The 25263-nt window shown below is 38.8% G+C and overlaps 2 long non-coding RNA genes across 2 annotated transcripts in view; one reads left to right on the plus strand and one right to left on the minus strand.

Annotated features, from left to right (window-relative positions):
* The window catches only part of LOC110469642 (uncharacterized), a 243411-nt gene extending 229734 nt beyond the window's left edge, over positions 1-13677 (plus strand). The window contains exon 9 of the long non-coding RNA XR_002465282.3: positions 13643-13677. This is a non-coding gene — a long non-coding RNA (uncharacterized LOC110469642). The remainder of the gene's footprint in view (positions 1-13642) is intronic.
* On the minus strand, positions 1724-13567 carry LOC110469661 (uncharacterized). Its single transcript, XR_002465285.1, has 3 exons — positions 13550-13567; positions 3281-3352; positions 1724-1758 (listed from the first exon to the last, which is right to left on the minus strand). It is a non-coding gene; the product is annotated as an uncharacterized LOC110469661 (long non-coding RNA).
* Positions 13678-25263: the final 11586 nt, after the last annotated feature.

Here is a 25263-nt window from a genome sequence, read left to right on the forward strand (position 1 = left end):
CTGAGCTCCAGAGAAAAATTAATAATTAATTATTAATTGCAATAATTGATAACTTCATTGCACTTTTTCTTGTTGTCTTATTAATGAATGACCTCTCATACACTGTGTACCCATTATTATTAGTGACCCATATAGTTCATCTTCACTCTCATGTAAAAAAAAGTTAAACTTTTTAATTTGTCTTGAAATTAAGAGTTTTTCATGCTTCTAATCAATTACTCTGCCCATCTCTATACTTCTTCTATTTATGATACATTCTCTTCAAGGCAGGATAACCACAACTGAGTACAGTACTCCAGGTCAGGGCATACCACTGATTTATTTAATGACATTATAAGATTTTTGGGCATTATTTCTCTCCCAATCCTTTTGTATCCTAACAGTTTGCTTGCATCTTTGACCCTTACTCTATACAGAGCAGAGACTTCCATTGAACCATCCAGTAGCAGGCACAGGTCTCCTCTTGAGTGACAATAATGATGTATTTTGATGGCTTAAATTATTCTTTCTTACGTTACATTTGTCAACACTGAGCCATTATCCTGATCTTTCAGCTAAATTTGTTAAATTTTACCAGTTTTCTTGCTCTTTTTTTTTTTTGATCTTGAGTTTTCTTTATGTTGCAAGCATCACATGCATTTTCTTTAACTAAAGTACAGGAAAAGTAAACCAATTTCTGCTGTGAGGTCTGAAAATCCACCCACATGCATACATTAACCCTCTGTACGTCATCATGCTTTTTCTTTTTATTATTCTCCTTTATTAAACAGCTTCTAGTTCCTTCTTGTGTCTTTCTCTCATGACTATATCCTGACATTATTTTCCAAGGAGATTTTTTTTCCCATAAATTTAGTTAAAATACTTTTTTTTTTGGTTGACATGACACATTTTGGTAGATTAGGAAAAAATGGTCTTTCTTTATGTGGCTATGTCACTTTCTGTCACACTGTTATGTCACTATTATATAACAGGAAAATCACGATATTATCATTCCAGTCCTAATTTTAGGTTAGAAAGAGACATACTGAGTTGGCTTTTCTAGAAACATTCCTGAAGCCAACAAAATCAGATTCTGCATTAGCAATTTTATCAAAAATGGCTGTGTTTCATGGAATATCATCTCATCTAAGTTTTTTCTTATATACTGCTCCAAGTCTCCTATGTTTTATCAGCCAGTACAGTTATGAAGGCAGTTGTCCTTGCTGGCCTGAGTGAAATAAATTAGTAGTCTTGATTCAGGTCTTAATAAAATGCAAGCCAAAACTCAAAGAGATTACCTTGTTGGTAGCCTGAGCAAATATATTCTGCACAAGCAGTACAACAAAATTAACAACTATTTCACTGAAGGAGTATCTGGTCTTTGATATTAGAATTAAGGAGTTTTTACCTCATGCTAAACAAAATATTTTGCAGTTTTCCTTCTGAGTGCTTTCCTATGTGAGGAAGCAGATGTGCTGAGTCTTCCAGGCTTTTAAATATTTTTAACAAGCCTAATTGTGTGACACTAAGTATGTTAACTAGACTGCAGGTGGAGAGCTTTTTAATGTCACCCTGTGTCTAACACTACCTAAAATGCTTTGTGTTTGTTTATTCTGTAAAACAAAACTCTATAATCCAGGACCTACCATGAAAGGACTTTTCTGGTTCTGTGGACCCAAAGGCCACTTGGAGACAGAAACTTCACATGTGCACGAGTCCCTGCCTTCGTTCTCCTCTGCAGATCTCTCTGGACTGATGCACTCAGAGCAAACCCAGCAGCTGGAAGAAGAAAAGACAGCTTAGTTACACTCCAGATTTGCATCACTTGAAAGGTGTTGAGGATAAAGGAAGTGTCTTTTTTTCCACCCTTCACCCAGCTGAGGGGAGATGTAGAGAAAAAAACTGGGAAATTCTGTGAGAGCAGAGTGTCCCTCTCCTGGCACCAAGGCTTAGCAGTGCACACAGATACCAGGCTGGGAGCTGTGGGTGCAAGGCATTTCTGCTTTACCCTTCATCCACATCCCTCACAGGCACAGTTGGCAGGATGGAAGATTTAGCCCATAGCAAGGGAAATGTACATCATTCTCAACATTATTCATGCCAGAAGTGTTTTCAGGTTAATTTGTAAAAAATTATGACCTGAAAACCTAAGACTGAGTTTCAAATGAGACAGTTATTTTAAGGCTTGGTTTACTAAACCTAATTTATTATGTGAGATAACAGACTTGTGCAATCCACTGCATGGCTTCATGGCTGAAGTTAGTAATTCATGTGAATAATGCTGCTAAAAAAGAGATGCTATGTGATCAATCCATGGCAGTCAGTCATGGTGCCTAGACAGCAGCTATCTTGACTGTTTTTCCTGCAGCACAGAATAGCTGAGAGGACTAGTTATGTCAGCTGCAAATATCTGAGTTACAGGAGCACAGCTGGAACATCACAGCTCCCTACCCCTGCTCAGCCTATCCTATAGCTAGAGCAGCATGCCACCATTGAGGGCTAAAGATGAAAAAGTTTTTTAACTTGCTATTGTCATGCTTACAATAAAGTGTACTCTCATCTTTAGCGTTTCAAAGTCTTTTGGTGTTTAAGCCATAAATGTAGCATTCCTGGATGCCACCCTTGGTAGACAAAAGCAAACAACATTTTCATAAACAAAGTTCTGCAATTACACAGAATGCACCGAAAGTGCCAGCTCCAAGGCCAAGTAAAAATGCATTCTTGAATTGTTGGGCACTCCAGAAAATACTTAATTTCAATTGAGTAAAGTAGAAGATTGGAAGGAAAAAATTATTTCTTTAAGCAAAAAGCAGTAGAGTTTTCTCATGCATTAGGGCAGAAAATGATACTCTGTGGGAGTCAGAAGGTAATTTTTCTCCTTCAGATAAGATGTTGCACAACTGGTCAAGCACAACTATGAATGATTTACCTACAGTGCATAAGCTATAAGATATTACATTTAAGTCACAAGCACAGGGCAACTCTTCCTGTATGGCAGCTTCTCTGTCTCCTGCCTCCACATCTTACATTAATGTGGGTAAAAGGTAGCTTTTTTGGAAGTACACTGAAAAATCAGAATTAAATCACTTTCAAACATGGTCTGATATCCTAGTTCAACTAAATGCTAGGATACTAGAATGAATGCATGAAGACTTTAGGAAGAGGTATGAATAATGTGTTTGCATTTCAGCTTCAGTAAACATCAGGCACAGCTACAAAGGGAAAGAGTGAATTGCTTCAATAGTAATTATTTACAGAAGAAAATAGTTCACAAATGGAGTAAAAAAAGTAAGCAACTTACTTTTGTACTCTGTCCCTCAAGGGAATGCATTGTATCTGTATCTCACAACATGCAACTCCTACAATTGGTGGCCTAGAGTAATAAACACAAAAATAGATAAGGAAATGTAAACAGAGGAAGATAGATTTGGCAGTGTATGGGGTCCAGTAAATATCTAGTTCTTCTAGTACTTTATAAAGGATATTACTTTATAAAGGATATTTCTAAGTGCAGAGAGAAGAGTCAGAGGCTAAAAATATTTCAGGAGCCTTTCCCAAAGCTGAATATTGGCAATGACTGCATTATGGCATCATCTAAAAAAATGCTGAAAAAGCTGAGGATGCTTTTCTGCAAAATCTTGTAAATCTCTGGCTAAAGAAATCACCTTACCCAACCTGTGGAGGGTCTGCCAATAGCATCTTCATTATAAACATAGGCAAGTGCACGCCTGTCAAACTCACAGTCAGGGCTGTCTGCAGTGCTTGGAGGAAAGAGTCCCTGCAGCACAGGGTGTTTGATGAGAAGCTCAGCAGCATCCTGGACCTCGTGGACAGAGCCTGCTGGCACTGCTGCCCCACGGTACACCGGGCAGATGGAGGCACCAAGCTGGACGTGGCAGCAGGAGCAGGGATGCTACAGGGAAGGTGGCTTCTCAATAACATTTCTGCTTCAAGCAACTTGTTGTCAGCAGTCAAAGTTTCAGGTTCAGGGAGCTGTGGCCTCCTGAAAACAGCTGCAGGACTGATGTAACTATTAGTTTATTTGGCAAGCTCTAATATATGGATGAGGTATTATGAGGCTTGATAAGGAATTCTGGCTTTCTGCATGCACAGCAGAATGGCTGGTTTAGTGGATTTTCACTAATTTCCCTTTGCTTCAGCACAATATAAGGATCCTGGAAAAATCTATCAGACAATAACCAGCTTCCTGTTCTCCATTTTAAAAGCCTCTCATTTGTGATGTGTTAATAGTTTTCATTCCAAATATTTGCTAATATTCAAACATCTGAAGAAATCACAGTAATTTCTCCCTATTTCATTTGTAGCTGGACATGAAAAATGAATTGGACATTCTCAACAGTGAGTGGCACAGAAGACAAGGAGTTTTTGGCACATTCAGTGACTGTAAATCTTTGTCTTTTATCCTTCCAGGTGGAGAAGTATTTGCACTTCTTTTCACGCTTTTAATCAAATTGCATATGTCTCAGCTGACAGACACTCCTCCTTTCATGAGCCTCTTTCAACAGAGGTACGGCTTAAAGATGATATAACCTCTTAATAACCTTAATCAGGCTATTTTTCATTATGTTTTAATTCATTATAATCCTAATAAGTCTGTGGAAATCTAGAATTAAAATTTGTTTCTTTAATGACTTATCTTTAAAACATTAGCTACACATGGAATTAAAATATTATTTACCAAGAAAGAAACAGATGCATTGGTAAGACAAAACATTACCCTGTTGGATCTAGAGGTTTTATTTAGGGAGAACAAAACAAAATCCATAAGGAGCTGCCCTTTCTCCTCAGCTTAAGCCCAGAAGGTAATACTGATTTGTTACTAACCCTTCAAGTCACTATTTCATAGCTACTCCAACATCTTTTGGCAGCACATAAGATGTCCTGCTGCGTACAATTAACCAGTGTGCTGCTTGGGCAAGTGGTACTACAGCTCCCAGTGAGTGCACCATGGTCTCTTTGTTCTTTGTTAAACTACTGATCAATGAGGTCTCAATGCAAACACAGGGGCAGTTCTTCCATATGCTTTAGGTCAAATGCTTGCTATAGGAGCCTACAAAAAAAAAAAAAAAAAAAACATTCTGCACCCAGCCCATAAAACCCAAAATGCCCCAAAAGAAAGGGTCTCAAAGAGTGTCCAAAAGTGAGAATATTTTTGTGTATCCTAAGTACCTACACATCCAGCCACTGTCTGTTTCACTTGGGTTTCCCACTGAATAAAAATAATTACGGTAAAACCCACAAATATTACCTTTAGTTCCTTGGGGAGGAGCGATGCCTGGAGCTGTGGCAAAAATGGAAGTTTTGGTTTCCAGCATAACTTGTCCTAAGTTGAGGCAAGAAGGTTTTTTGCATTGCAAACAACATCTGTAGCAGATTTCTGACCTCCTCACTGGCACCTCACACTGATTAGTTTACAGCCATCAGTCACTACCAAACAACAGGGCCCAGACATAAAAAGGAACTCTGAGGGAAGTTTTGAGATATGGGTTATCAGGTAGCACTAGATACTGTGTTCAGGAAATGTATTCACCATTATTTATCTGTCCTGAATTTAGTTCAGTGAAAGATTATTGACTCTTTAAATGTAGAGGAAATTTTAGTGGGACTTTATGAGTTACTAGTCTACAGATCCAAAATAGTAAACTACATTGTATTGGTATTGGCATCGTAGCCACAACAGAACTCCAAGTGAGTAGGCAAAGCTCAAGCCTCAAAAAATGCACTCTGCCAAGTTTTTATACTCCAGACACCATTTAACCAGCATCATATGACTCAGAGATAGTTCAAATATTCAATCATTTTCCCGGTAAAGCCCAAAATGTTAAAAGCATCACACTTGAGGAGACAAAGGGCCAAAGATATATAAGAGGAAATTGAAAGGACGAAACATAGAGCGGGAGAAAAACAGGATGATTTTACAGTCAGATTCCATACATTTAGACTGAAAAATTATGCACATTCAATACTCTATTTGTGCCACCCTCCTCTGTAGTACTGGCTATTGTCAAAGACAGGAAATTGAGCCAGATGAACCCTAATCTAATATGGTTTCTCCTGTAATCCTATTTCCATGGAGATCAGATATTTTACTGAAGGCAGCAAAACTAACAGATTCTGTTATTTGATAATTGTGAATCTGTTTTTGAGGATCTAGCTGCAATAAATTGTCTACTTTCACTTTCTCAGATAACAAATTCTGCCTAGGGATCTTTTGAGTCAACGTGAGACACACGTACAGGGCAGGCCTTCAGGCTCATGTCCTGTTACTCCCTGCAAGTTAGTCTGGTTTGTGCATTTCTGTTTATCCATCTGGAAATGAGTTAATAGAATTTTGAGGACTCATAACTTCTAAACTCATTACTGTCTATGTTTAAAATAATGCATTTTAATATCACACCGATAGTTTAATTGTTTTTCTAAATTCCTACTGCTTTCAAAAACATGATACAGACCAACTGAAAGGATAGAGTTTGGAAGAAAAATAATTTTAAAACTCCAATTCCGAGAAAAAAAAAAAAAAAAAAAAAACACAGAAATGTTCGTGGACGTTTACTTGCGACATAATAATCTATTGTTGTTACAAAAAAGGAAAAACAAAACAAAACAAAAAAAAAAAAAAACAAAAACAAAAAAAAAAGGAAAAAAAAAAAGGAAAAAATAAGAGTTTATATGCTCAACACTGGTTTAAATGTGCACTGGTGATGCTTCAGGAGCCAGGCCTGTGCCGCATCCGCCCGGCCGCACGCCCGCCGAGGGCTCCCGTAACAAAGCCAGGCTGGCGGTGCCGGAGCAGGGCAGCGCAGCGGCGCGGCTGCTCCGGGGAAAATGGAGCTCCTGCATCCCCTCCCCTGCCTCTCAGGGCTTGGGGATGCAGCTTCCAGCTGCTCATGCTCGCTCGCTGAGGCCGTTGTGAAGCAGTTAAAAAAAATAATGAATACTGTTAAATATGTATTAGTAACTTGTTGTTAACAATAAGAGCTAATGGGAGGACATTTCCAAGCAGTTAATGATTGGCCAGAGGAGACGACCGGGGTCCTTAACGCAGTCAGTCATTAAATGTGAAGCAATACCCATGCTTGCACCCACTATTGCTATTTGCATCTTCCCTTCTCTCTTTACATCTCCAGCTTTCTGCATACCATTGATGGGAATTTTCTTTTCTTTTCTTATGTGCCTGCTCTATTCCCAGCCCTTAGAAACTAGCACAGAAAATCTCCATTCACAATAGACTATGAGGTTTCCAATAAATTATGCTTGTATTGCTGATTAAATGAAGATTAGTACTATTAAATATTAAATTGAAGACTTTATCCACATTTTAGCAATCACAGATGAAAAACTGTGTGATCAGTGTAATCCATTTATTGGTTTATAGTGAAAAAGTCCTATAGGGAGTGTCACAATTCCCTGTGCTGTCTCTGAGTGCATTTTGCATTAAGACCTGTGATTTAGCTGAAAGATATAAAAAAAATCACACACAGTCAAACAGATCCCTCCTGGCTACACATCTGAGAAGGCTCAGGAGCATAAGGTCGACACACAGCAACTTATGCTCACAAAATGAGCCCAGGACCACCTGTTTCAGACGTTAGTATGCAAAGATTTTCAAGGTCTGGAGGTTTTGACCAAACCACACCACTCTTGAGAGATTCGCTCTCTCTCTCCCTGTCCCTCCCTCCTTTTTTCCTCCTACTAACCATGCCCATAAAAGTAGTGAAAGTTAAAGGACAGCAAACTACTTCATGGAAGTATGTTTTAAGTAAAGCTGTTTATCTTGTTCCAGGTGTTTGATCCTGAAGTTTTTCAGCCATGAAAAGCAGTTCTTTTACACCAGAGTAATCTCTGGTGTTACTATATAGTCACTTGTCACCAATAGTTATCTTTTCTGAGTAATACCTTTCTGCTTTTTTTCATCCATTGTTTCTGAACTCTGCAGCTTAGTTCTAACTTGAAGACAGTCACAGTGCATTTTCTTAATTATATTAACTCTATTTGCATAACAAAAATGTTCTATTGCATTTCATGCAAACTCTGCTGCTTACTGTTGGACTTCTTTTTATACTTATAAAAATGATCATTTTAAATAATGAGAACTCTGTTCTTATTTTCTTTTTTAGATTCTTTGCTATGCATTTTTAACTATGACCTAGACCTATCCTAGAATGTCTGCAAACAGATAAATGTGTATGTTAGTTATGGATGTATTTATACTCTTCCATAACACAAGCCATTCTTATTTTTAAAGTCCATTCCTTTCAAAATCATTCTCAAAAGAAAGTTTGAATGGTAGACTGCAATTTGTTGAAAGTGCATAAAGAAAACAAGGGAAGCAAGCAATGGCATTCCAGGTAAACATAATTTCTTAAGAATGTAGATGAAACATGAACACACAAAATTTGGGCAAGAGCAATCTGGAGTTTCATTTAGTAATTTAAAAATACTTTTTATTTAGATAATAAAGCACTCAAAGTGGACAGAGTATTCAAATACTGATGCCTTTCACTTTGCTTTAGTTAAGAGCAATAGTAATTACTAATGCAATAATCACTGATTTTCACAGCTTTCTGTGTTTTTCCAGATTTCTATAAAAATTAATTTTACAGATTTGTATTATTCAAAGAGATTTAATGAAAGTTTTAACTAAACAACTGCTTCTTCACAGCCTGTATTCCTGCCATTAACTATTGCCACTACTGATGTAATAGGCACCTCACTTTTCCCCTAATTGGACAACACTAAAGGTAATAAAGAAGGAGAAAATTATATTGTTGAAGTCTTTTAAGGGAATCTTTAAATCCCTTTCTGAAGGGAACAATTTGTAGACCAGGAAGAGCAAGGACAAAGGAGAGTGGCCAGCAAATGTTAGGACTTCTAAGTACTCCTGCAGTTCCTTGGCTCGGAAATTGCCCATGACTGGTTTAGGTCACTGGAATACTTTTCGGCTAGCATAGTTTAAAAAGTAAATTTCCTTGATCACACGAAAGAGCTATTTGGGGTGATTGCATATGCAGTTTGGAAAACCGGATGGTGCACCTGTCACTCATGGGGACAGCCAGCACTCTGCTGCTCAGGAGCCCTCACTGTCAAGTGTCCAACACATCAGTAACTTCACTCTGCCTGCTTTCATTTTGAGACTGAGTATCTCTGTTTGAGTCATATCTGTGAGGCACAGCAGAGTCAGGACTTGCTTGCGGTAGGTGCTTTCAGAGAGATCGCTCCCCGCTGCCTCAGAGAAAGGAGCTTACGTGTGGGATGAGTGGGTACACCTCCAACTCACGGCCTCTGTCCTTCCGCTGACCCCTGCCTCTGCTGCTCCTTCTTCCCTATTCTGTTCTCGACCTCTTTTCACAATTGCCCATCTTCCTCTGCAGATGGTCTCTCTGCTGTTCTCTCACCTAATATGGATTTTGATTTGTCACAGGGAAAAAAAAAAAAAAGACAACCAAGAGAAAGAAGGTTGGTTGTGCACTCCACATTTATGCTCCCTGAACAGAAACTCTACCTGCATGAAAATCAAACAGGGAAGGGAATAAAGCATGGTGATTTTGAGACCAGATTTTCTCTGATTCCCAGAGAAGCCCAGAAGTCAGGAAGTCACTGTCAGCTACCTGTTTCTGTGTTTCAGCCTTATTTTCAGCACAGGTTAGAATTTTTTGCCACCACTTTTGGCTCTTATTCGCCTTTCCTGGAGAGGGAAGCATATGGGAATGCTTGACAGAGCTTAAGATTCTGCAGTCCTGAGGTAGTGAATACCATTACAACGTCAAGCAGCCCTGAAAGTGCTCCGGCTTCTTCCCAAGGACAGCCCCAAATCTCCTTACAATCTGCCCAGGCTGTTCTCAGCAAAGCTCTGCAAGACCCCAGGTTTTTCCCCCCGGAGATTCGCAGGGTGTTTAAAAAGAGCAGCGCTCTGTGTGGCTAAGCAGTGCTGAAGTGAGACCATCCAATGACAAACACAACGTGAGCTGAAGTCGGAGGCAGGAGCAGTCCTCCCTCCCCCTCCAACCCTGACGGCCCTTCTGTATCACTACAGATACATTATCTTATTTACAGAATTACAAACTAACGATAGGGTATGAAAATGCAAAGCTCTGTGCTAACCTGAAGTCTCTCAGTTTCCTCCTTTGGTACATTTGTCTCATAATAAGAGGGATGTTTTTTGTCTGTGAATAATAAACACTTTGAGCTTGAATTAATTCAAATATTTCTCTCCTATCTCGCTTGGTAAAATAATAGGGATATTCCAGGCTATCTCCTATTGCCCATTAATGTTGTGTATATAAATAAGCCAGGTTATCTTTTTCTTGTGAGAAATATTTTATCTAACAGGCTCTTGTCTAGTGGTTCCAGTACTCTACCACTCTAAATTAGGACACTTTATCTTAAGGCTTCATAATCTTACGAGACTATAATTGGAAAGTTTATAAAAAAATCCTGCTTTGTAAGCTTGGCAGCTGAGATAGAAAGAGGGAATGAGAAGGGCTACAGCAGAATTACACCATCACTGCTAGCCTGACTCCGCTTGACAGAGCCGTTTAATATTTTGACAAGACAAAATATAAAGCAGCATTTTATTCTGTAGAGACTTCACTAGACACAAGCATGGAAGTGCTTGTGATCAATAAAGTTTGCGGTGGAGAGTGATTTATTTACAGCAGGGTATTATGTAGAGAAAGAGCTGTGATATTTCCACAGGCTTTGACGGCATAATGGGCCCCTCTCAATCCTTACATGGAAGGGTTAGATTGTCATGGTTGCTCAGGCAGTATTCAAAACGTTATCTGATCAGCCTTAAAGACTTCAGAACGAGACAGATGATTAGTTACCCTAAACGATTCTCATCATGCAGAAATTGATGATTTAATATAGTCAATGACAGACGATTCCATTTGTACTAGATAAAGTGTCTGCGGTTTGTATCAATCATAATAGAGTTATTATTGAGCATAAAAGAAAAGCATGTTTAATATCATTAATTCCAGATATGTCGCTTTCCACATCTGGCATTCATCCATAGAGCAGAACCACTCCAGGCTATCATTCCTGCCTGTGTGCTGGTGACTCCAGTGTTTTTTGTAATTTCAAAATGTTTTTCAGCACCTCCAGCTAGGTGCAATAACAGTTTACAGATTACCTATGTCATCACATTTTGACAAACTTCTCAATCTGATGTGACCTTCATCTTTAGCCATCTGCTTGCCTTTGTTTCTGCCTTTTTTTTTTTTTTTTTATAAACCTCTGCAGCTTAAAGCTGTAGTGGTTTGTTCCATATTCTTCTAGGTCAACATTTCACCTGTGCAAATCCAGAAACACAGACTGAAATGTACAGACAGTAACCCGGGTTCAAGTCTCAAGGTAGCTGACACTGGGCAAACCTCCCAAGTAGATGTTTTCATCACTTATATCAAATGCTTTTTAATTGTCAGTTGTTATCAACAATCTCTGCATAAACATCTGCATTCAAAAAATAGCCTATGTTTAGCCAGTACTTCTGCAGAACCTTTCTGTTTTTGAATTTCTAGAACACGTGGGGCAGAGTCTGGATGTTTCTAAAACCAAATCATAAATACCTATAAGGGCCTGAGCAGAAACCATGCTTAAAATGCAGTTCAGTTCACTGCCTGTGCAATTCATGCATTCAGCTGTGGAACCCAAACAGATACACCAGAGAATCCAAACACATGCTGTCCAGGAGGGAGACTAAAACCCCAGAAAACTGCTGCATCTATGTACAGATATTTTTCCTCCCTATTTTCCTGAATCCCAGCTAAAACTTCAAAGAGGAATGGGTTTTGTGTATTTATTCACTCAGATGAACAATTGCATGGTTTTAAGTGATAAATGCTCAAAAAGAAAAAAAAAATAGAGTTATAAAAGAGTGTGAGTAAGCTTGTTTGTTAACACTGAGTCCAAGATTTTCTGTTATATTGTTCAAATAAGAAAATTGGCAAGGCATTCTTTTATATGCCATCATAGGGGCCTCCTCACCTTTTTCTCCCTCCTTGCATGGGTGTTTTATACCAGTGGGGAGAACAGTCCAAATGAGTTGGCCAGCTGCCAGTTCGAGCAGCAGGAAGTTTACTGATGCTGGAAGCTTTATTTATTTTGTGGTTTATTTTGGAAGGCGGAGTAAAGAAGGCTGGTAGCATTTCAGGGGCAAAGAGCCGTCCTACATTTCAGGCTCTGCCATCAACCAAGCATTGTGACATCTCCTATCCTGCAGAGCTCAATTTAAAGATCAAATCTGCTATTTACCTCCTCCTCTCTATTGTCCCTCTCCAATAGAAACAACAAGAAAATAAACTATCTGAGTAACTACTACTGTATATTCAAGTATTGTAACCTGGGGAGGGAAGAAATGGTAACTACTGTGTAGATAATGCAAATTAGTGGGTAAATGTGCAAAAAAAGAGGCAGAAAGTCTGGCACAGCCCTAAACTGACCTCAAGGTGCAGAAAAGGTAGTTACCAAGATCATTTATTATTAATTAATAAAGGTCTTGACATTCCTACTTTATTTTTATGCTCTCTATAGTTACTGATGCTTCCTTCAGTGGTGAAGCCATTTTTTTCCAGTAGGGAAGAGCTTGTGGCTGCTAACCCCAGTCCTCCCCTTTCAGGTGATGCCCATTCTGTTTCTGCAGGTCGTGGCCCATGAAATCAGACTGGCAAAAGGGTGTTGTGGTACCACCAGGCCTCTCAGCTCTTCTGCCTGGCTCCTTTTGGTGATCTGCTTTGCAGAACCACCCTAAAACTCTTCCTCCAGAGAAGCCAAGAAAGACAGGAGCTGCTCTGATCAGTTGAGAATAAGCAGCCAAGGGAAGTGAGGAATGTCCTAGGATGGCATTGCTGGGGACACACTCCAGCAGTTCCATCATCAACAGCACCACTTTTCAGGGACTTTAGGCAAAGACCTTCAGCCTGGCCAAGATTGCTTACACATCTGAGACAGAAGTCATCCCTAGGAAACTGCCAACAGTTGCTGACCTTAACATTATTCACCCCTGTGACCCAACCCAGATTTCTGAATGTAGGTGAAAAGGTTACAAATTTGGTCAACCACTTGAAAAAAACGTAGCAGGTATCAAGGATGAGACATGAGTAATCATTACCTAATTTTAGTTAGTGCTTTTCACATTAAAAATTCTTTCATTGTGAAAATAAGATGAAAATTTAAGTATTCAATACAGGAAGCTATAAATATAAAATATAGGTGCAGAATATAGCATATGGCTTAAAGCAGTAATGATAAATCACCACAATAACTCAAGTTCACTAGACAGCTGAAACTGCCAGAGCAGAGTAACAGGTGACTGCTTCCTCAGTATCATTAAAGATTTTAGTACAGTTATTTCTTGCTGCAAATAAATGTATGCATATCTGCATTTGTATGTATGTATATATAAGTGTAAATGAGAGGAACTGCTACCACTGAGCTATAAAAATAGAGTACATTTTCAATTCTCCGGGAAAGCCCTGAAAGAAGAAAAAAAAATATTTTCCTCTAAATCTGCTTACTGGAAATTACCACCATCTCAGAGGACACCTACCTTTGGGCTTCAATTTCTAGCACAAGACATGGGGGAAGATGGCTGGGTTGGCAGGCGTCAGATGATGTTAGACTGCTCTCGCATATTCTCTAGGAATCATCTCATGGCAAATCTATCCACCATCTTTCAAAGGAAAAACAAGATGAAACTTCCTAAAACCTGGAAGGAAAAATAATTCAAATTATACTCCAGCATATAAAAACTTCCTATTGAAGAAAATTACTGTTGGCAAAACTAAAGATAAATGAACTCTAAAGGAAGATTTAAGAAGAGATGGAAGAATGAGATAACCTGGATCACAGCAGTGAAAATATATGTAAAGATTTTTAAAGACTGAATTGCTATCTGAATAAGATTTCTAGTCTTGAGAATTAAAAGGTTCAGGAAAAGCTCTTGAAATTAAAAGTACTAGAGGGTACTGACAGAGCCATATAAAATGCAGAAGGTGAAATTTTCTGTATTGTTAGGAAACAAAAAAAAAAAAAAAAAAAAGAGTAATGACTGCTTTAGAAAAAGAGCCATAATATAAACTGAAGAGGGAGCCAAGAGGAGGTATAGGCACGGCTCACTCTGTCCTCTGGTGTATATCTGGTCTCCTCCACCACTCAGCTGGCCATGTCTTGGCCACAGTAGAATGCAGCTTTTGTCTCCTGCAGAGGGCACAGAGATCCAGGTCCTCCACTGCTGGTTCCTACTCAGGTGGCAATAGGATCTGTGAGGACAACACACTGCTGCTGGCAGTCACAGCTGGTCCCCAGACCAGAGACCTTACATTCCCCTTGCTTTGCCCCTGCTTCACTTTGCCTGACACCTTGTATTCCCTGACTCTCTGGAAGAGCCGTCTTCTGCATCCCTCTGATTCTTCTCTTGAGCACTATTTCTACACCACTTTAATATTCCCAACTCTCTCCCAGAGTTTTGTACCCAACTCCCTAAATATAAAACAGTAACTCCACTCACAGAGCCAGTCTCTGGAGCCACTGAAGCAATGGGAAATGGCAGGCAGGCAGCCACAGGGGCAGTTTCATTTCTGCACATGGGTCCTGGTGGCATCAGCCCTTGTCAGCGACCACAGCTCAGCATTAGCCCTTAAAATGTGCAGAATGGCTTCCTTGCTGCACACGGGGAAATTCCTACAATGGAAAAGAAAACTATTAGAAGCTTAAAATAAGTAATGATAAGAATGATGAGAGTTGTGTAATACTGGTGGGAACTGAGGGATGTCAAAGACACCTTGGGAAGATGCTTGTGAGAAGAAAAAACACATGAAAGATTTAGCATTGGGTGAGTACTAGCAGTAGAATTTCTCCCAGATACATTCAGGTGAAGAGTGGAGCCCAGTCCCAGGAAAAGCTGGCTTCCTTAGTCTGACAGAACCTAGCCTCCTCCTTGCCAATTTAGCCCAAAAAAACCAAACCAAAAAATCCCCCCCCCAAAAAAACCAAACCAAAACAAAAAAAAAAAAACCAAAAACCCAACCCCAAAAAACCTGTTTTCTCACTATTTTTGTAAGCCAGCTGTGATTTACATTCCTTTGATCAAAAATGGGATTTTTCTATGAGAATGAATCTCTTTTCAGTTTCAGACCTGTCTCCAAAATCTCAAAATGTTTGGTTAAAGCAACATTCCAGCCACTTTCCTTCAGCAAAAGTGACACTGAGTACAACAGCAGAGAAACTGAGAGAGGGATGTATGTCGACAGGTAAGAAAATCAAACTCAAGAATCAGTGCTGTGTGGAGCCACTTAAAGTCCAGATATATATTCTATTTCTCACTTTTCATGCAAATACATGTCTTTTGTGTCCACTCTTTAGGGTTACGTGGAAAAGAGAAACCTTGGAGACAGGAAAGAAAGAGACAACAGATTATTATAGACCTCACTGCTGTCCTGAGTGATTCTTCTTTTTCTCCATGTAGTGAATTAGCCCTTTGTAGAAGAATTGAGTTCAAGTCTTAAGACATAGTGAATTACTAGTCTAATTTGCCAGTGTCAGCTCTGCTTCAAACCACCGTTAATCATTTAGTTTTGTGTGTTTTACAAGTTGAGACAGATTTTCTAAATGTATTGTGGGACACATGTACATCTCACATACTTACACATATGTATTTCAATAAATTCATCGTTATTAAAATTAATCAATAAGAAACTGTGTTTGAGTTCCAATCCATTTTATGGTCAACACCACCCAGCAATTTTGTCCTTTTTCTTTTCTTTTTTTATGCAGGTCATCCATTCAGTTAAAATTCTGGCAAAAGAGTGCAGTTAATCTAATTCCTCGTAATCAAAGCAGTTACTTTGAGTTTTAGTTTGCTATAATTGTACTGCTACAGACTTTAAACACTAAAATATGGGGGACGGGGGTATGGTGTTGCAGCCCCTGCGAGCGTCACCACAAGTTTCTGTGGCCTATCCATAACTTCCCTGTGCCTGTCATATTATCATCTTTCCACTTGATCTTATAAAGAGTTTATATTTGCACCCTGCCAGTTTGATACTATTTTTCTTTTTCTGAACTTGATGTTTGATGTCTCAGCATAACTGAAGGCAAATCCGCCCACAGCATCACGCAAAGCAGGAGTGCTCTTTCCCCCACCACTCGCACAGCTTCCCTAAGCCCCGGGTTTTCTCCTGAAGATTTCACTCTTAGCAGTCTGTTTTCTGTTCCCTCCAGGAGGGACTGTGCTGTGCATTTTCCACAACTAGATATCCTAATCTGCCCTTAAAATATGCACATTTCTAACAGCTTGTTTTCCTTTAAGAGCTAAAAGCATAGGATCATCTTCCCCTGGCTCTCTCTTGCTGGCTGCCCAACAAGGAAGGAGTGGGCTCAGAAGGATTGTCACAGGAAATAAACCTGAAAATGGACAGGGCAGAGATGAAAACAATTCAATGTGCAAGTGCATAAGATGGACCTAAGTGATGCTGTTGGTAGGGTACCTTTGGAAGTCTGGGTTTGTACTTCAGTGAACTTCAGAAAGGCTTTCTGGCCTGGCCTGTCATTCCCAACATGAGGAATAACACTTGTAGCTGAAACAACTTGCAGAGAAATCTATTCATATTAAGAAAAATGTAAACAAAGTTGATTGATTCAGAGCTTATATTCTCATCTGGAGATACTGCAACTCCAAATTACCTCTCTGAGAATATAGACACAATTTCCAGTTTGCTCCAGTCTGCAAGGTCTTCCTTATAGGGATCAGTTAAAGCAAATCTCACTAGAAGGGTTCATTTCTCATTCCTGCTCAGTCCTAGGTTCCCCATGTGCTCCATGTTTCTGGGGCCTGGTGTGTGGGAGGATAGTTTTTTGCACAATTTTGGACAGGATTCTAACTGGATTCTCCTAAAATCACAACCTAGAACTCAGACCTCACATACTAACACGACCTTCTGCCAATATGATCTGCATACATTCATGTCCATATAGAATAAGGGCTCAGTAAAAATATACGGAGGTGTCCAATTAGCATTAGTATATCAAGTTATTAGTTGTCCCTTCCCTTTTTCACATAAAAATGCACTAGAATATCTATTAAGGGCAAGGCTGTGAAAAATCAAAACACCTTTGTTCAAACTTGTTGGAAATAAAACCAACTAAAGGGAATCTTACAGCCCACATGATACAAACAGATAACAAAGTAAAAGTGAGTATATTTTCTGCCACCCTACTTTGCAGCACACTCAGTGTACACCTACCACACAGTAACATACATTACTGAATAATAAATCACACTTTGATCCAAATAACCCAAAGCATTTTACAAACACTAATTAAAATTTGAAATATCTCTCTGAGGTACTTTAACAACAATGTACATAATTTGTAGGAGGGAAAAGTGAGCCAAGGGAAGGTTAAATTAACTCAGGATTAGAAGGGGAATCAGTGAAAAATCAGGAAGATGATATGCGCCTCTATCCCACTCCTCTGTACAAACTAAGGGCATCTGTCCTCAAATCTGCAGAGTGAGTGTTATAGTAACTTTAAAAAGGTTGTACTTGTCAGTGTATATTTAATTACTATGAATTCTAAGTATTTGGTTTCAAACTACTATGTAGGCTCTATCACATCGCTGTTTCACAGTATTGCAAGATTTTTAATGGGAAAAGCAATCCCTGCTCATCACATAAAGCACTTCTGGATCTGACTCAGTGACAACTGGATACAACCACGTGAGTTCTCCTGAGATGACCACTAATTGGTCCTTCATGGCAAGTATTGCTGCCTCCAGGAATTTGCATTGCATCACACCGAAACATAAAAACTGTGAAATAATTACAGAAGAGCTACAGGGAGAGAGTGTTGCCACAAGCAACGCTCTGGCCTCTCCTCCTGGGCTGTGTCATGCTCTTCTCAAGCAGCAGCAGGGCCGGCAGGGGTGGCTGCCCTGCCAGCAGGAACTCCCAGTCCCTTCCACTGCACAGGGGCATCACTGATGAGTTCCCCCTTCCTCCCCCATCCCCCTTCTGGGGATTAACACTTTGCCTAATTGTAACTATACCTGCCCCCATGAAATTATCTGAATTGCAAAATAACCAAATAAAAGCAAAAAATTACCATACTTATTTTCTAGATTTATTTTTCCCCCTGTTAGCAGGGGTCATTCCTCAGCATCAAGCAGGAGGGTAGGAGAGAAGCAGGAGGCAGAACTCTGTGTGTGGAGGAGTGGCCCCTTCGATAGACAGTTTTCCATTAAAATTGTTCTGGCACAAAACTTGCACAACACTGGAGGCAGCTTTGTGACATTCCTGGGGTATTTAACATTATTGATCTTTTTTGACAAATGAGTAATGTAACACGTTCATTACCATTAATCAACCTTTTTCTAATTCAGGTAAACAAGGAGTAGTTTGGTTCATGCTTAGCTAATATCTATTTTTGTAATTATTTTTACAAGGACCCTGTCTGATGAAATTCAAATATGTATTTATTTGGAAGAAAAATATTGATGTTCTTTTCATTTTAGCAAAGTATTCCATGAAGGATCAACTTTCCTAGCTGTGCTATTAAAGAAACAAAAAACAAACACACTATTGTGTCTTAGAACTACATTTTAAAACTGGGTCTGCTGGTTTTGGCTCTATTAGCATGGAAGTCCACAGTTAGTTTCACAACAATGCTGGGTGGAGAAGAATCAGATTCCCATCCCCTTGCTTGCCTTTGGCAGCTGGGTTGTTATTAGATGTGATTAAAACCCCTGCATGTTCCCATCACACAAGCAATCAGCTCATGAGTTGCTCAGTGCAAATGCTGCTCCCAAGAAGGTCCTGCTTTGCTCAGCAGGTGTTTGCTTGGGGTGTGAACTGAGAGCATCACACGGGCTGGCTGTGACACTGCTTTTGCCTGATTTTGCACCAGGAAGGAACATTTCTGATCCCTCACTCTTTCTCCAACTCATCAGCATCCTTTATCCCCAGGATGTCAATCACCTTGCAGGGACAAAGAAGCATGGAGAATCCAAATTTCCTAACATATCCTTCCTGTTGTGATATATTTCAATAATATTAAAAATACCTCCTTGTCACTTACTCCAAATTTCTCTAGTTAGACCTGTCAAGAGTTGATAAATGCACTTTTCAGTTTGCTTTAGCTGGCTCCTTCAGAAACCCTTCATCTGCTCATACTGACTTTGCTGCCTTTTCACACTTTTTTCAGTGCTGATACTGGACCTGTTCTCACTGGTGTTTAAACACAGACTTTTTAAACCATATTTTGAGCTGGGATATTTCTTTTTCCAGGTAACTGTAGGCAGGAGCACTGCAAGCATAAGCCTAGTGTTTCCAGCCCTGCTGTTGCTCTGCTCTCCCAGGAACTCTGGAGCCCCTCTCCCAAGAGCTGTGATGCCACAGCATGAGCTGTATTTCCCATGCCCTGCCTTTCTAATGTTTGTGGCAGCACTATTTTTAGAAGGGATAAAGGTGATACTGCTATTTCCCCCTATTATTACTATTTCAGTGCTCTGATGCTGTTCTAAGTGTACAGTACTGACAGGTTGGTCAAAGAATAATTTATAAATACAGATGTAAAGCACATTTTTTTTTCTCCTAATGAACATACCAATAATGCTTTCACAGTGATAACTCTGTTTCCTGAAACCAACTAACCCTGAAATAATATTGACAGGACCAATTGCTTGAAACTTGGTAGAAATGGTTTATATTGAAGATACAAGAAGTCACAATAGGAATCCTGTAAGGCAAATGACTCCACAGAGAATAAAAGGTATAAAAACCCTCATATTTTTAAAACACAGATTCAATAACTTATCATGTCATTTAAAAGACTGAATAGAGGTAAATATTGAGATTTTTATGGAATAAAAAGGAATTATTCCTAAAATATGCAATTAGCTAATACAGAATTGTCATTTCATTTTTTAATAGCCTCAGTTCCTAATAATTGTAATACCAAGCCCTAAAAATGTTTTTTATTAGAGTGCAACAAAATTCTCTCCTATGCCTTTGAATGCAAAAGAAAAGATAAATCAGCATTTCAAAAAATCCTGATTATAGTAGAATCATTGTAAAAAATCCACTGCTAACATAAATTCAGTTAGTCAAGGCATCAATAAATATGTGCTGCAGTCTCATACTGTTTTCTGGTATAAAGATTTTTAGGGCACATGATGAAGGTCTCCTCCACTGCCTCACCACTTTTTACTATTTGATTTTATACCACACAGATAGTGGTATAAGAATGAGAAAAAGCAGCTTACTGCTACTTCTTGGGCTCTCAAGTGTCTGATGGCTGATTCAGAGAGAAAGAAGTTTAGAAGTGAATCATTTCAGAGGGGGAAAAAAGCTAAGAGACAATAGCTCTGAACTGGATCAGCTAGGCAAGAAATAAAACCACAGCTTCACCAAGTGTCAGATACCTCCAAGAAGACAATGTCAGAGGAGCTTCAGACATATTGCCTTGAAAATGAAGTTAGAAAGAGAATGGCTGAGTAGTAAATCACAGTAAATGTGGAAACTGAGGCAATGTAAAAAGGAACTTGACATCTCAAATAGTCAGGGGACTAATAAGGATTGATATAGAGAAGCTGTCCCTGACTGGGCAGACTGGAAGAAATGGAGGCCACACAAATCCTGTCCTTTTCCTGCCTCTTGTATTTGGAACATCACATTTTGCTGCTCTGATCAGTCAAGGCGGAGACCAGAAATAAGACCCCCATGTCATGAAACGGCACTTAGAAAAGGGTTTTGTCTTTGTCTTTTAATCCACAGCACTAAGGGTCATTTTGGTCTTCAGGCACAAATGTGTAACTTCACAACAGAATCTAAGATCAGATGGCTGGACAATACTTTACTTATCCTACTTTTAAAGCATGGCAAAATAAGGAAGAAAAGAGCATGTCTTCCTCTTCCACCTCTGCTAATTGACACAAAACTGAATGATTCCAGTCAGGTATTTTAATACTTATGCTGACATACTTTCTTCATCTGATGTTATCATTGACTGCTTTTTTCCATTGTCATTAATACCTGCCTATGATTGTAGACAGGTAAATAAGTGCTGCAGAGCATAATTGCTGTCTTACATGATTATCCTCTAGAGACCTTAGTTTTATTTGCAGCAGCTCTAAAGCAAAGGAATGTATAGATAGTATAAAGCTACAGAACATATTCAGATATATGGTATTGTCTGCTAAAACATTTCCTGATTGTCTTACGCTACCTGCTGGCTCCATTACATCCTTTCAAAAATAAGAAATCAAAGACTAGGGAAATGTTCTCAGGTTTGTAGTGTTCATAGTGGGCTTTTCTGCAGCTTCATAGAAACTGCAACATGTTAGCAGTTCCTATTGCTGACCTTCCCTATATTTTTTGCAGATTCAGCTTGAAGTTTTCTTGCTTTGATATAAATCATTGCAACGCTGCATCACCACGGAGCAAAATCACACTACCCTGGGTAACAGGGGCAGCTGATAACTGGACTTTGGCTGATTATGATTCTTTGCCTTAATAGAGGGAAGTACTTTGAAATATAAAACTCCTTGGCATAGGACCATCAGGTTGGAATAGCTTATCAAGTTATCATTTTTATAATAACTGGTAACATGCTGCTTACAATGATAGGCTCACAAGAATACAAACAAATTCTGTTTGGAAAAAAAATTAATTGAAAAATGTATGTATTGATGTGCTCTTCTATCCTTCTTATGCTTTCTGTTTTTAATGGAGCTGATCCAAATGCCTCAGGGTTACTTAGAAAGCAACTTTTGAGATTGCTGGGGTCATGTATATGTCCTTCAGTGCTTGTTTTGCATACAGGGTGCTGCCCAAGTGTGCGTGGTAATTTCAACAGTTTACAGTCTATTTATTTAATATTCCTGAAGAAAGAAACTTTAAATGAAGAACAGGATTACATGCCTGACATGTTCCCTCCACAGGCTACAACTCACTTTGGTATTATTGCAGCTAATAATACCACTTCTGCAGTCTGCAGAAGTCAAAATTCCAAACCCCAATCTCACTCATATGAATTTGTAATAAGGATATGCAGCCTATGACAGCCTCTTTTTCAGATTTGCTTTTCCAAGCAATCCTGCTGAAATTAAAATTGCAACTCAGATCAATTTCTGCAGGGAAATTAAAACAAAAAGAAAAGAATTAATAAAGGAAGATTTCTTATACATAATGATTTATACTACTAAAACTTACACTGTTGATTGCTGACCTCTGGAAGATGGAGAAAGTACCTGTCCCCTGAGTAGATACTCAGTGCATAGATTTTGTCTACTGTGACTTGGTATTCAAATAGCAGGTTTTTTTTCTTCCCACACAATCATTCTCACATGTGCTAACCAGTGAAGAGAGAAAAATGGATGTATTGTGTATTAGGGAAAAAAGACTTGGTGTAGATTGAAGAGAAGGCATAAGTATTCAAGGGAGTAAAGAGATTTTAAAGCATTTCCCTGATTTCTCTTTTGTTATTTTATATTTGTGCGTGTAAAGACAAACTTTGCACTGGTTTCTGAGATGATAAAACTTCTACGTGGTGCAAGAAAGTTCAGTTTGAACAATAATGAGCAGTCACCACCTCTTTCCAGTGAGTTAAGAGTTACTTTAGATACTTACCAGAAAAGATTAATAATCAGTAGCAGAAAATTTCTGAATTTTTAGCCAGGATCTCTATCTACTAGGAAAAGTGTACCTGAAGGCTGCTGTTACCCAAAATTACATTTGGACACATAGGCAGATACCATTGTCACTGGAAACAGTGAAATAGCTCTCCAACCAATTTTCTGGGTTAAAAAGTTGACATTACTTTATTAGCAGCACTGATGCATGGAGAATTCTCCTCAAAGCAAGCATGCCCAGTAGCCTAAAGGACCAGGTTATATTCATCATACTACTACATATTCATCACAATTCCTGAATACACGCATTTATGCTAATGGTTTCCATGGACTTATTCAAGTATAGTTCTGTATCTTCTGATGAATCTTTTCTCCTTGAGAGTACCTCGAATACATGGCCAGGTCATAATGTACTTCTCTTATCATTCTTTGATCTGACACACAATTCTTATTCTCAAAGCAAAAGATATCTACTAGTACATATTAATCACTAAAATAAATAAACAAGGAATTATTAGGTGGCACAAGACATTAATCTTAGATGTAGGGAGTTAAAACAAAGCCACGTAAATCTCGGGTTTGTTGGTAATAAACACTGTACAGTACAAAACTAAGCATTAACTGTGAATATAGGGATCATGCACTATTGAGCTAAAGTTAAAATATTTTTTCCAGCATCTTCCCTTATTGCTGCTCAGACATCTTCTTAAAAATTTTAAGTTGCCCAGTAACACCATTAGACAGAGGTTCTGTAGCTTGAGCACAGAATCTCTACTGCCCTTAGAAGTTCTTGCAAGCAGCTAGACTTGTACCTTCTACAGGCTTTTGACAAACGTTTTCACATGGGGTTCTGTGGGCTGTGATAAGGCTGTATCACAGTATGTCATGCAATAATTTCCTCCAGATCACAAGCATCTAGTTGCAACTCTGAATAAATTTCAGAACAGGATTGTGTAGTTATTAGTCTTCATATTCCCCTCAAAAACACTTAGACACAAGCAAAGCTTGGTAGGGGAAAACACCTTCAGCAATCATTTAGGGAGACGAAATTCAAATGAGAAGTAGGAAATTCGGTTTAGATGAGTACAAATTCCTACCTAGTGACAAATGTAACCACCCAGATAGATGAAAACCTCAGGTGTCCGCAGACTCAGCATTAAAATCCCAAGTTTTATTTGCTCCTGGGGTTGAGCTGTAGGGGACACCTATTCATTGCAGACTTGTTTTGATTTCCTCCTTCCTTTTCCCACTCCTCTGTAAGAGCACTTTGCTCATTCAGGCCAGATCTGATCGCATTTTCTCCTATTCTCCATCCTCCTTTAGCTTCTGGGCATCTTTAATATGCACAACAAAGTGTCAGTTTCATTACCAGCAATCTGTATTCAAGGATATAAAATTTGTGTAAATTCCACAGCATTGCACAGTGTTTCCATTTAACCTGAATGAAATTCAAGTGCAAATGAGGTGTTAGTCATTCATGAATAGAACCCATAATGTGCAGACATGGTTTTTAAAGGTAAATTTAGTACCAAGCAAAAGGTGCCAAAGTGACAACACTGAAAACCAAAGTCCTCTATGGATTCTTGTAAAAGGGATGATGAGGGAAAGCAAGCCACATTACAACTTATAAGTGCTGACAACTATCACTAGGGATGGAAAGATAATTCAAACATAATGTCCCTTTAAGGCTTCACTCTCTGTAGAGGGAGTATTAGTCCCTACACAAATCTAGGGGGTTTTGTGACACAAAAATTTCAGGGTATTGAAGACTGAGAAATGCAAAGCTCCAAAGCATTTTACTTAAGGCACTCTGTAATGAGATCTAATCAACTTTGATCACCTAGGGGTGAAATTCCCCCTCCTTTCCATAGATTTGTTATACTCCCAGGATGGTCTTCAATTTGTTATTGTTAAACAAGTGATGTCATCTCCAAGTAACTAAAATGACTGCTAGAAATAAGTGTCAGAGAACAGGCTGAAACAGTACTCTCATCTTGAAAATACCTAAGATTTGCTTTTAAAACAAACACATAATCCTGCAATGTAAATGCCAGATGATACCAGCTGATGCATAGGTACTGACTGACCACACAAAGATCTTTCACTCAATAAATAATTGAATATGGCAAATCCCATCCTGCAGTTTCTCACTTGTAAAGTGCAGGCTGTAACTACCCTAGTTGAACATGATTTGACATCTAGGAAGAAGGACAAGAGCAACAGATTTTCTTTATATATCTTCTATACTACCTACATCAAGGCAAAACACAGTTCTGCATTTACAAAATATAGGGTATTGAGGACAATGATTGACTGCCAAGAATTGCTGGGAGGGACCCTACAAGTCTGCATTCCTGGGAATAAAGAAATGCTACACACACTGGAAAAACTCTAAACTTCATATATGTGCAAATAGATTCTGAACTGACAATTGTGATTCAACAGTAAGAATATACTATGGATCCAATAAAGAATTAGGTCATTATCAGTCAAAGCAGCAAATAAACTGTTAAATTTTTTTTAGGAAGGAATAGAAATAAAACAGAAGTAAACACTGCCTTTGAATAAATCTATGACTCACCTGCATTTTTAATATTTCTGCAGTTCTGGTCTCTTTTCAGGAGAATATGTTTAAA

Source organism: Lonchura striata, chromosome 8, assembly GCF_046129695.1.
Source record: "Lonchura striata isolate bLonStr1 chromosome 8, bLonStr1.mat, whole genome shotgun sequence".
Classification (NCBI taxonomy): Eukaryota; Metazoa; Chordata; class Aves; order Passeriformes; family Estrildidae; genus Lonchura; species Lonchura striata.